The 12,517-nt window shown below is 44.1% G+C and overlaps 1 protein-coding gene across 2 annotated transcripts in view; it reads right to left on the minus strand.

The window, feature by feature from the left end:
• KBTBD12 (kelch repeat and BTB domain containing 12) overlaps positions 1-10,952 on the minus strand; it is a 161,920-nt gene extending 150,968 nt beyond the window's left edge. The window contains exon 1 of one of the 2 annotated variants that reach the window (XM_068251530.1): positions 10,877-10,952. The gene's annotated coding sequence lies outside the window, so the exon portion shown is untranslated. Of the gene's footprint in view, positions 1-6,745; positions 6,803-10,876 lie in introns of those variants that run through there. The other variant, XM_068251531.1, reaches the window with a different exon arrangement.
• Between the last annotated feature and the right edge of the window lie 1,565 nt (positions 10,953-12,517).

The raw sequence follows: 12,517 nt of genomic DNA on the forward strand, positions 1-12,517 counted from the left end.
GCGGCGCTATAGCGGCGGTTTAGCAGGGGCACACGTGCCCCTGCTAACTATGAGCTCTGAAGCGAGATTTATTCTCGCTTCAGAGTCTCTTTAATGTACATAGCTAAATTTGATGCAGAACAAAATAAGACAAAAGCAAGAGCAACATTTTTCAAACTATGGGGCCAATTTATTAAGAAATATGTCCCAAAATCAGCAATATATGATCTTATCCGTTCAAATGGATGGTATTTGTTGGGACGTATAGATGGATCTTTGGGAGTGTTTGATATTGGGGCATGAGCTGGATTGTTTTGCTTACTGAAACTCAGGACTCATTAGATTATTAGATATTCTGGGTTTAAGGGGATATATAACATGGTATTTTTTCAAGATATTTTGTGTATATTAATGGGTGCCTGCGATATTACACAGTGTGGTTTTTATGTTGTGGCTTCCTCATGTTGAGGTTATGCCATAAAATGTTAAAAAATGTATAAAATGAGCTAGCTTTGACTTGTATAGGTGTTGCAATTGCGATAATTCTATTACGGTATATCGTTGGTCTTTTCTTTGTGTTCATTGCATACCTTTGAAAAAATGTGATGTACTCTTTTTCAAACATTTTAGCTCAATAAAAATGTTTAAAAAAAAAAAAAGAGGAAAAATCCAACCTTTTAAAGCAAAATTGAAGTGAAAGTAAACTTATGAAATAATAAATTATATGTGCAGTACAGCTAAAAAATAGAACATTAGATGCAAAGACAAGTACCCAGTACAAAAAACGTTAAAAAAATTCAGTTGTTATCTATGCAAAAGAGCTTCTCTGAGCTATTTTGCTCAACTGGGTCGAATACAGCCCTGTTTTCTGAAGCACGTGAACAGCCTAGAAACAGTAAGAGACAGCTTTAGGTAAGGTTTTACTGCAGGACAGTTCAAAGGGTCAATTTGCTTTGTTTTACAAATTATTTGTAAACATGCGCCTGGGTCCTAGAGGTGCTGGAGGACAACATGGCAAGAGTGCCCGGACTGTGCCCTCCGCCGGAAGAGGTGAGTAATTGCTGCTGCAGCTTGTTAGCAAGGGCCCCGGGGAGCAGAGCGAGTGGGGGAGCAGGCAACATTTAGCAGGGCCAGCGGCGCGGGGCCTCGGCAGAGGTCGGGGGCCCCGGGACAATTGCCCCCTTTGCCTCTATGTGAGCGCCGGCCCTGCCTATAGCCAATACATTTTACCGAGTCCATCAATCCAGCATGCATTACCACCTTTCAGGCCCCAAAACCAGAGTAAGTGTAAACCTGTTCAGGTAGACATAAAACTGAACGTTAGTCTGCAGATGGAGTTCGAAACAGGTTGTCTGCATGTTAGATTGATGTGGCTCTGTAACATTTATAAGCTATAGGCTTACTATACACCAGCAGATCTGGATGTGAGCCTGGCTTGAGAGGCATAAATAAATAATTTACATATTCAGTAGTGATGCATTGTGGGAAGCCACAGTTGTTCACTTAACCTCCTTGGTGGTAACCCAGAGTCAGGCTCGGGGGTAGAAAAAAAGAAGCCAAGAGTGGTAATCCCAAGCCTGACTCTAAGTAGCCCCTGGGAGCTATAGGCAGAAGGTGCATGCAGCGAGCGTGTACCTCACCTCCCCTGGGGTCCAGATGCTGGCTGCCATTTTGCGTCCGGTCCTTGGGGGCTCTCACTCTCACTATAGTAGTAGAATAGTAGTAGAGCACCTGGTGGACAGAGTGAGAATTGCAGCTGGATCCAGGAGAGGTGAGTTATTTACAGGGCTACCACAGATCTCTATGTGGCATTATTTTTCCTGCCTTTATGGTTTAAAAACTTGTGAAAAACGTGCACCGCTTTTAGACCCAAAAATCCAGAAGTAAGCATACCGCCAGTGGGTTATAGTGGAATTATGACAAATACCTTGTTTTAAGAAGGAAAATTACACTGAGCATTGCTTATTAGTAGCAGTGTTTTTTGGTCTCGTTTAGTCCTAGTGGTTGTGGGTCACCCTGAGATGCTTGGGTACTCTGTTCGAGCAGGAGTAGGGAACCTATGGCTTGGGAGCCAGATGTGGCTCTTTTGATGGCTGCATCTGGCTCACAGACAAATCAGTAGAGATTGATTCACTAAGCTGTGCCGCTCAAGAAGCGCAGCTTAGAGTAAAAATTTCAACGTACGCACACTACTGCTGTAGCATGAACTACTAGCTTACTGGTGCTTCCTCCAAAACTAACAGCCGCTCCAATTGTACTTGTATTTAGTTTGAAACATATTGTATAGGTCTCACGGAATTACATAAAATATGTGGTGTTCATGGTTCTCTCAGCCACAAAGGTTCCGTACCCCTGTGTTAGAGTGGGTGAGTGAGACTGAGTAGATGCACAGGTTATGTGACTAAACTGCTATTCCAAACAAACACAAATGATCGAGTGAGTGAGTGAGTGAGTGAGTGAGTGAGTGAGTGAGTGAGTGAGTGAGTGAGTGAGTGAGTGAGTGAGTGAGTGTGAGTAGATGTACAAGTGATGTAACTAGACTGCTATTCCACGATCATTCAAGTGAGTGGGAGTGAGTAGATGTGAAGGTCATGTAAAACTATGATTTTCAAACAAGGAAGTTCTTTTTTTCCCCAGATAGTGAAAGATCTTTTTTGCAGCAGTTGGTAGGTAGAGATGGCCCGAACCTCCGATTTTAGGATCGCGAACCTCCCACCAAAGTTCGGTTCGCGCAAACTTTCGCGAAGCGCAATAGACTTCAATGGGGAGGCGAACTTGGAAAACTAGAAAAATGTATGCTGGCCACAAAAGTGATGGAAAAGATGTTTCAAGGGGTCTAACACCTGGAGGGGGGCATGGCGGAGTGGGATAGACGCCAAAAGTCCCGGGGAAAAAATCTGGATTTGACGCAAAGCAGCATTTTAAGGGCAGAAATCACATTGAATGCTAAATTGCAGGCCTAAAGTGCTTTAAAACATCTTGCATGTGTATACATCAATCAGGGAGTGTAATTAGAGTACTGCTTCACACTGACACACCAAACTCACTGTGTAACGCACGGCAAACAGCTGTTTGTGTAGTGACGGCTGTGCTGGACTGGTGCGCACCATGGAGTGCAGGCCATGGCGGTTTTCAAGCCCATATGGTCGCCGGGCTGAGGTAGCTAAATGACAGAACAACAGTGACTGTCCAGCTGATCAAATTTGGTCTGTCCACAATGAAGCAACAACCTTATTATCTTGGGTGTGCCTCCCGCCCCCCGAGACACTCATATAGCCGGCGGTCATTGCTTCATTGTGATATGCAAGCCCCTTCACCGCGGCAAGGTAATGATCACGAAGGGAATTGGCACATGTACATGCCTTTTGTTTTGTTGTTGCAGCCGCAGTGCAGCCAGAAAAATTAGGCAGGCATGTACACGCACCAGAAAAATTACTATAGCGGCCGCTGCTAGCAGCGGCTTTAAAAATTCAGGCATCCGCCTGGAGTCCTGGACCCTGTTGGTGTTGGCGGAGAAGGCAGTCAAGCGGCCTGCAGGCAGAGATGCTGTGTGGGGACCAACTTGGTCTTGGGGCAGGAAGTCACACGGTGTGCAGGCCGAGATGCTGTGAGTGGGGACTGACTTAGTCTTCGGGCAGGCCTGACCGTGCTTTGCAGACCACGTGGTCAGATGGTCTTTTGACCCAACGCTGTGTGCCAGAGATGACACCACTTGCCTTTCAACACCACGGTACAGTTTAGGTATCGCCTTTTTTGAGAAATAATTGCATATCTTCCACTGCGGTGTGTGGATTTGCTTTTGTGTGCTGCTTTCCCTCAGGTGGTCATCCCATTGCAGTTTGTGCTTTGTAATCATGTTCTTTCGTAAGGTAGTTGTCCCTACGGCGGGTCTTGGTCTTTCCATGGCTCAATTTTTGGTGGCAGAGAGTACAGATGGCATTGCTCTCATCTGAGACAGACACACAAAAAAATTCCACACCGCTGAGCCCTGGGGTGATGGCACTTTGGTGGTGGCGCCCAACTGAGTGTTGAGTGGGGTGCCAGAATCAGAGCAGAAGAAGGAAGATATGTCACGCTTCTGTGCGGAAGCTGAGAAAGATGAGGTGTTCTGTGTTAAATAGTCAACTACGTCATCCTGACAATATTGGGGGTTGATGGCACGTGCCTTCTTCTGAACACTGTACTTTGGTCACGGGCCGCACGAAATCATGACAGCGCGACCTCGTACAGACCTGCCAAGTGGCCTGCCTCTGCCTTTTGTTTTGTCCATATTGGGGGGATGAAGTGAAAGGTATGCACTGACTTGACTAATACAATGTGCAGTCAGTCACACAGGTGCAGTGAAAGGTATGCACGGAGTGGTATATCACACTGTGTGCGCTCACGTAGGTAGGTGGGTGCACTGAAGTGAACAACAGGTAGTAGGTATATGCAGTGATGGGTGATACATGTGCACCTGTCACACACAGACAGGCACAGTGACACTGACTCACAGGCCTGTATATAATGCAAGTGGGCCACACAAAAACACACACATATATATATATATATATACAGTATATATATATATATATATATATATATATATATATATATATATATCACAAGAACAACAAGATTAGCTCTCAAAAGAGCTGTTGAGGGGTGCCTTTTAGCAATAACAATCAGCCAGAAGCAAGCTAACAAGCCTACGAGAGACTAACTAAGCTTTCCCTATGAGAGTCTGCAGCAGCTATCCCTTCACTAATTACTGCAGGCACACGAGTGAGTCCACTGCCTGACACTGCCTGCCTTTTATAAGGGGGGTGGGGCTCCAGGAGGGAGTGTGGCCTAATTGGCTACAATGTGCCTGCTGACTGTGATGTAGAGGGTAGAGGGTCAGAGTTGACCCTCATGATGCACTATGGGGGGCAAACCGAACTTCCGCAAATGTTTCCGGTTTGCCAGGATCGCGAACCACGGAAAGGCCGCCGGGAACCGTTCGCCGGCGACCCGTTCAGGCCATCTCTATTGGTAGGTAAGTTATTACAAAGCCCCGGGATTTTTAAATAAAATTTGTGTTTGTGTGTGGCTGTTTCTTGCAGCATGCTGTTGCTGTGTTTGTGTGTGGCTGTTTCTTGCAGCATGCTGTTGCTGTGTTTGTGTGTGGCTGTGCCCCGCAGCATGCTGTTGCTGTGTTTGTGTGTAGCTGTGCCCCGCAGCATATTGTTGCTGTGTTTGTGTGTGGCTGTGCCCCGCAGCATACTGTTACTGTGTTTGTGTGTGGCTGTGCCCCGCAGCATACTGTTGCTGTGTTTGTGTGTGGCTGTGCCCTGCAGCATACTGTTGCTGTGCTTGTGTGTAGCTGTGCCCTGCAGCATGATGTTGCTGTGTTTGTGTGTGGCTGTTTCCTGCAGCATGCTGTTGCTGTGTTTGTGTGTGGCTGTGCCCCGCAGCATACTGTTGCTGTGTTTGTGTGTAGCTGTGCCCTGCAGCATACTGTTGCTGTGCTTGTGTGTAGCTGTGCCCTGGCTGCAGCATGATGTTGCTGTGTTCGTGTGTGGCTGTTTCCTGCAGCATGCTGTTGCTGTGTTTGTGTGTGGCTGTGCCCCGCAGCATGCTGTTGCTGTGTTTGTGTGTAGCTGTGCCCCGCAGCATACTGTTGCTGTGCTTGTGTGTAGCTGTGCCCTGCAGCACACTGTTGCTGTGCTTGTGTGTAGCTGTGCCCTGCAGCATACTGTTGCTGTGTTTGTGTGTGGCTGTTTCCCGCAACATACTGTTGCTGTGTTTGTGTGTGGCTGTGCCCCGCAGCACACTGTTGCTGTGTTTGTGTGTGGCTGTGCCCTGCAGCATACTGTTGCTGTGCTTGTGTGTAGCTGTGCCCTGCAGCACACTGTTGCTGTGCTTGTGTGTAGCTGTGCCCTGCAGCATACTGTTGCTGTGTTTGTGTGTGGCTGTTTCCCGCAGCATACTGTTGCTGTGTTTGTGTGTAGTTGTGCCCCCGCAGCATACTGTTGCTGTGTTTGTGTGTGGCAGTGCCCCGCAGCATACGGTTGCTGTGTTTGTGTGTGGCAGTGCCCCGCAGCATACTGTTGCTGTGTTTGTGTGTGGCTGTGCCCTGCAGCATACTGTTGCTGTGTTTGTGTGTGTCAGTGCCCCGCAGCATGATGTTGCTGTGTTTTTGTGTAGCTGTGGCCCGCAGCATACTGTTGTTGTGTTTGTGTGTGGCTGTTTCCCGCAGCACACTGTTGCTGTGTTTGTGTGTGGCTGTGACCCGCAGCACACTGTTGCTGTGTTTGTGTGTGGCTGTGCCCCACAGCATACTGTTGCTGTGTTTGTGTGTGGCTGTGCCCCACAGCATACTGTTGCTGTGTTTGTGTGTGGCAGTGCCCCGCAGCATACTGTTGCTGTGTTTGTGTGTGGCTGTGCCCTGCAGCATACTGTTGCTGTGTTTGTGTGTGGCTGTTTTACGCAGCATACTGTTTCTGTAAAAAGAACTTAGTTCACATGATAACTGTAATTAGCAGAAGCACCCAGTTTCAGAGGTTTCATAACTCAAGTGTCCTGTTTTTATTGGCATCTGAGGCTGCCTTCATGAGTCAGTGCTCATAACTTGGTGAATGTAGTACACGTATGGTCTGGAGATGGCCATGACCAAGCATACTGAACAATTACATTGTTCATGAGTATCTGAACCTTCTGCTGCACAGACTGGGCATATGTGTACTATGCGCGTTGGGTTACAATATAAATTATAATCAGACATTAACAATGGGTGTATTCACACCTGCGTGTTACCACCGCTGTCCTTTGGATCATGTTGTAAGAACGTGAGTTGAATCAGCTGAGGTTTGCAGGGGTACTGCCTCTGCCTGTGAAGCATGAGGTCATGAGTTCAACTCCCGGGGCAGATTAAAAAAAAAAAAAGAATGTTAGTTGAGCTGTGTGCCACTAGACACTGTGCACATTACATCTGCTTTAATGGCATTGAGTTACTGTCCTGTGTACCATGCTCGTTACGAGGACTAGTTTTGAAATCCGTTGTGGTGTGCTGCATGAGCAATGCAATGGATTCAGTGTTAATTTAGCCCAAATCATTTTTGGTAATAGTGGGATGATTTTATTAAAATCAGTGCAAAGAAACCCGAACCAGAACTGGTGCAAATATGGAGCAGTTTCTTGGAGTAAAGCTTGGTACACGCTTTCAATTATGATTGGTGAGACACTGACCAATTTTACCACCTCCATGTAGCATGAGGGTCATCAGATATTGAATACTATGAGCAGATGGTGTACGTAAACCCTTGGTCAGTGATTGGCCAATCACAAATGAAAGTGTGTATCAAGCTTAAAGGATACCCGAGGTGACGTGGGACATGATGAGATAGACATGTGTATGTGCAGTGCCTAGCACACAAATAACTATGCTGTGTTCCTTTTTTTCTTTCTCTGCCTGAGGCCCAGTGCACACCAAAACCGCTAGTAGATCCTCAAAAAGCTAGAGGTTTTTGGAGCAGATTTCAGAGCAATTCTAGGCATGTTTAGAGACTTTTTCTAAACATGCCTAGTGTTTTTTGGAGCGTTTTTGTGTAGCAGATTACAAATATTGTTACAGTAAAAGCTGTTACTGAACATCTACTGTAACAAAAACGCCTGGAAAACCGCTCTGATCTAGCGTTTTCCAGAGCGGTTTGAACTTTTGCTATACTTTACATTGAGGCAGAAACGCTTCTGCAAACCGCAAAAGTGCTGCAGGACCAACGTTTGCGGTTTGCTAAAAACCTCAAACCGCCGGTGTGCACCATCCCATTGAAATACATTAGCCAAGCTTTTTCACAGGCGGAAGCGGTTTGGAAGACGCTACAAAAACCGCTCGGTGTGCACCAGGCCTCTAAGAGTTAAACATCAGGTATGTACGTGGCAGTTCCTGATTGAGTCAGACTACAGTGTGACCCTCACTGATGAGAAATTACAACTATAAAACACTTTCCTAGCAGATGGCTTCTGAGAGCAGGCAAGAGATAAAAAGGGTCAATAGTTCACAGATTTTTAGCTCTGGCGTACTTCAATTAATGTGTCATTGGGCAAAAACAATAAAACATTAAAAATCTGAAAAGTTACTTTAAATATAAAATAAATACGTGGAATATCTTAAAAAGTCATTTTTAGGAGAAGGAAGATAGATACAATTGTTTATTTCATTATTTTATTTTCACCTCGGGTGTCCTTTAAGGCTGGTACCCAGTTTCAAGTCTGATTGGCCAATCACTAACCAATTTTACCACCTGTATGTAGTTTGAGGGTTTACCCAAACAATCATAACATCATAATATTCAATATCTGTTGATCCCCATACTACATCGAGGTGGTAAAATTAGTCAGTGATGTGCCAATCATAATTGAAAGTGTGTACCGTGGGTAGCACGGTGGCATAATGGTTAGCGCTCTCGCCTTGCATCGCTGGGTCCCCAGTTCGAATTAGTTAATTGGCTTCCCCCTAAAATTGGCCCTAGACTATGATGCATGCACTAGACATGATACATACATAGACACATGACTATGGTAGGGATTAGATTATGAGCTCCTCTGACAGTTACTTGACAAGACAATATACTCTGTACAGCGCTGCAGAAGACGTGGGAGCTATATAAATACATAAATAAATACAAATATATACCAGGCTTTAAACCTTGTACACACATCCAATTTTGATTGGCCAATATCACCACTTCCCTGTAGTATGAGACATTACCTCCTCAATCTGTTCAAAGTATTCAAAATCTGTTGGCCCTCATGCTACATGGAGGTGGTGAAATTAGTCAATGGTTAGCCAATCAAAATTTAAGGCCTGTACCAGGCTTCACTCCCATATGACAAGAAAGTGTTCAAATTGGCCAATCATTGGCCAATCAAAATTGGACGTGTGTTTGCATCCTAAAGGGGCATACAGACATGCGACTAAAGTCGTTGGTAACGAACGACTAACGATCGTTTATAACGACGATCGTTACAAAATAACCGCTAACGATCGTTAAGGGTAACGATCAGCGACTGAAGTCGTTGCAAACTGGAAATCCGTCCTGGCGGATTTTTTGTAACGACGATCGTTAGCAAAAGTACGTGTGTATGCTGATCGTTACAAAAACGATCGTTCGTTAAGTACCGTACATGCGCAGACAGAGAGAGAGAGACAGAGAGATGTATATAGATATATATATATATATATATATATATAGATGTAGATAGATGTATAGAGATATATAGATATATGTTGACATAGATAGAGATATATCTATCTATATCTCTCTCTCCCTGTGTGTGTATATATATATATATATATATATATATATATATATATATATATATATGTACGCAACTTCCTCTTTCCTACTGGCCATTAACAATGACGTTCGTTCCGGGTTCATTGATCTGAATAACGTTTAGCATACTAGATGCGCTGTATCATACCTTCGTCACTTCCGCATCGTTCGTTCGGAAACGATCTGATCGTTTCCCACTTTCAACACCTCTTTACTAACGACCTTTTCATTTCTCTCCTTAATTGATCGTTCGTCGTTGCTTACGAACGATCGTTATCGCATGTCTGTACGTAGCTTAAGGGTGCATACACACACCCCATTTTAATTGGCCAATGATTGGCCAATTTTACCATTTCCATTTAATAGGAAAGCTTATCTACATAATCTGCCAATAGTATTTAAAATCTGTTGGTCCTCATACTACATGAGAGTGCTAAAATTGGCCAGTGATTGACCAATCAAAAATGGATGTGTGTACACACCCTAAAGGTGACCACTAATGATCCAATTCATCCAATTTTACCAAATGAATGCAGTATATGGGTAAATTGAGTGAATATATTGAATGGATAATTATTAGGCAGTCCCTTATATTACATAGAAATGGTAAGATTGGATGAAAAAAAATTGGATCATTAATGGCCACCATAATAAGACATATGTGAATCGAATCGCATACTGTTTTTTTCTAAAACATGCGATAAGGGAATTCTGTGCACATGTACACATTTTATTCACATGTACACAAAGCCCATTTCCTCGCTCTCCCAGAATAAGATTAAGGCCTCTTTCACACTAAGACGTTTAACGTTTGATGCTACGTTAAATGCACAGCGTGCCCCTAACGCAGCGCATGTAGGTTATGAAATTGGACGTTATTTTGCACTGCGTTATGAGTCTCTTGGTGCGCCGTTTTCGTTGCATACTGATGGAAGGAAAACGGCGCATGCGTTACATTTAAGAAAAAACGAAAAACATTACTGAGCATTTGCAACACACATAACGCAGCAAATGTATTGCTAAACGCACAGCATGCAGCACTTCTTAAATATTGCTACACGTTACACACAACGCAACGTGTGCACTGTGACTGTCACACAGACGTTGTATTGCTGTGCGTTAGTCTGCGTTATACATTTTTATAACGTGCGACTTTAACTTCCCACTGTGAAAGAGGCCTAAAAAATATATATATTTCCTAGAAGTTGGGCTTGAAAAAAACAAACAAAAAAACAAGACACTGTATGTATACTTATAATTTACCTTAGTATTTTTTCATGCCTCAATATTTCTTCATGCTATATATTTAGCAGCCTCATGTACTAATAAACCACACAGTCGCATTACGTAATTTAATTACTGTTCCATTTTCTGTGAAAGCGTTAATTAGGTGGGGATTGATACACCTTCTTGCATGAGCGACAAAAAAAACAATTTATAGCAAAGCTTCAGAAGGCATCTAAAAGTTTAAATTTACCCATGGCCCAGCTCCAGTCCATAGTGTGAGGTAATGAACTGGTTCCCCCGGCCTAGCAGGAAAGTATCTTATTCATGCTATAGGAGGTATGCATTGTTTGGGTTGTGTAGACTGGATCTACCTGTTGTGTCACGGTGGGAAAGGACCTCTTTTTGGGGCCTGAGGTGGATCAGTCTCGCTCCGGCTGTGTCTTATATGGACACTGGTGTGAGACAAACTTCTGGCTATAAATAGAGTCACAAGGGAGGTGAAATAGGAGATGGTGTGTCACTGTCCCATATAATACATCTGCCTCGCAAGGAAGACATTCAGATATCTCATAACAACAGCTTATAAACAGAAATCTTAGCAAAGTTTCCTCAAACAGAGAAGCAGGTTAATAACCATCGCTCACAACTGTCCCTATTTTGGAGGGATGTTGCCTATTTCAGAATCAACTTCCTCTTTCTCTTTCTGCTATAAACTGTTCCTCTTTTAAAGTAAAAATATTGATGACAAAAATGTGTGCTGTGGTGCCCAGAAGCAGTTGAGGTCCTCCCGTTTGCCCCCAACCTAACCAGAATCAGGAAATTGGACACTTGGGTAATGGACAATTTGGGCGTCTCATAAACGCTAATGCGAAATTCTTATTTTTTTTATTCTTTATCAGCTATTGTATAGGGTGCCAAAGCAGAAATGGGCACTGGGCCCATCCAACTGAAATTTTTTCGTTTTGAGAAATAGCAATCTGAAAAATATTGTTTTGAAATCCGTTTTGACAATTATTTTGTAAATTATTGTTTTAACTTTTTATATTATTTTAACATTCATTTTCAGAATTATAATTGCGTAAATCAACACTTTGAAATATATATTGAATATATATTTTTATATCTTAGAAATCTATCGCTTTTTGCATTAACATTATTTGCAGCGGAGAAACAGGGTTTTAGGGTTAGGCATCAGGAAGGGAGATTTAGAGTTAGGCGCCAGGAAGGGGGAGGGGTTTAGGGTTAAGCACCACTGAGCACAGGAAGGGGGGGTAGGGTTAGGCACCACCAGGAGGGTCTTAGGGTTAGGCACCACCAGGGGGGTCTTAGGGTTAGGCACCACCAGGGGGGAGGTCATAGGGTTAGGCACCACTGGGGGGGGGGGTCTTAAGGTTAGGCACCACTGGGGGGTGGGTCTTAGGTAGAGATGTCGCGAACCTCCGATTTTAGGTTCGCAAACCCTGTTTGCGAACCTCCGCGAAAGGTTCGGTTCGCGAAAAAGTGAACCGCAATAGACTTCAATGGGGAGGCGAACTTTGAAAATTTTAAAAAATTCTACCGGCTGGAAAAATGATAAAAAACATGTTTCAAGAGCTCGAATACCTGGAGGCACACCTGATTGAGTGAAATACACATCACTGCTGGAGGACCCGCCCACCTCCAAGCAAGGTCCTTATACCATTTGACTCAGTTGTCTGCCTACACTAATTAGTTATGGGACAGCTGCTGCTACACACTCTGCTAGGGAGATTTTAATTAGCCTCTTGTGGGTCACCTCCCTCCTCCCACCTCCCACCACACAGTGAAACCCAGGTTCAAATCCCAGCCAATGTGAGTTGGCTTTTATGCTACAAATCCTTAAAGGGAACCTAAACGGAGAAGGATATGGATTTTTCCTTTTAAAATAATACCAGTTGCCTCAATTGCCTGCTGATCCTGTGTCTCTAATACTTTTAGCCACAGCCCCTGAACAAGCATGCAGATCAGGTGCTCTGACTGAAGTCAGACTGGAT

Source organism: Hyperolius riggenbachi, chromosome 9, assembly GCF_040937935.1.
Source record: "Hyperolius riggenbachi isolate aHypRig1 chromosome 9, aHypRig1.pri, whole genome shotgun sequence".
Lineage (NCBI taxonomy): Eukaryota > Metazoa > Chordata > Amphibia > Anura > Hyperoliidae > Hyperolius > Hyperolius riggenbachi.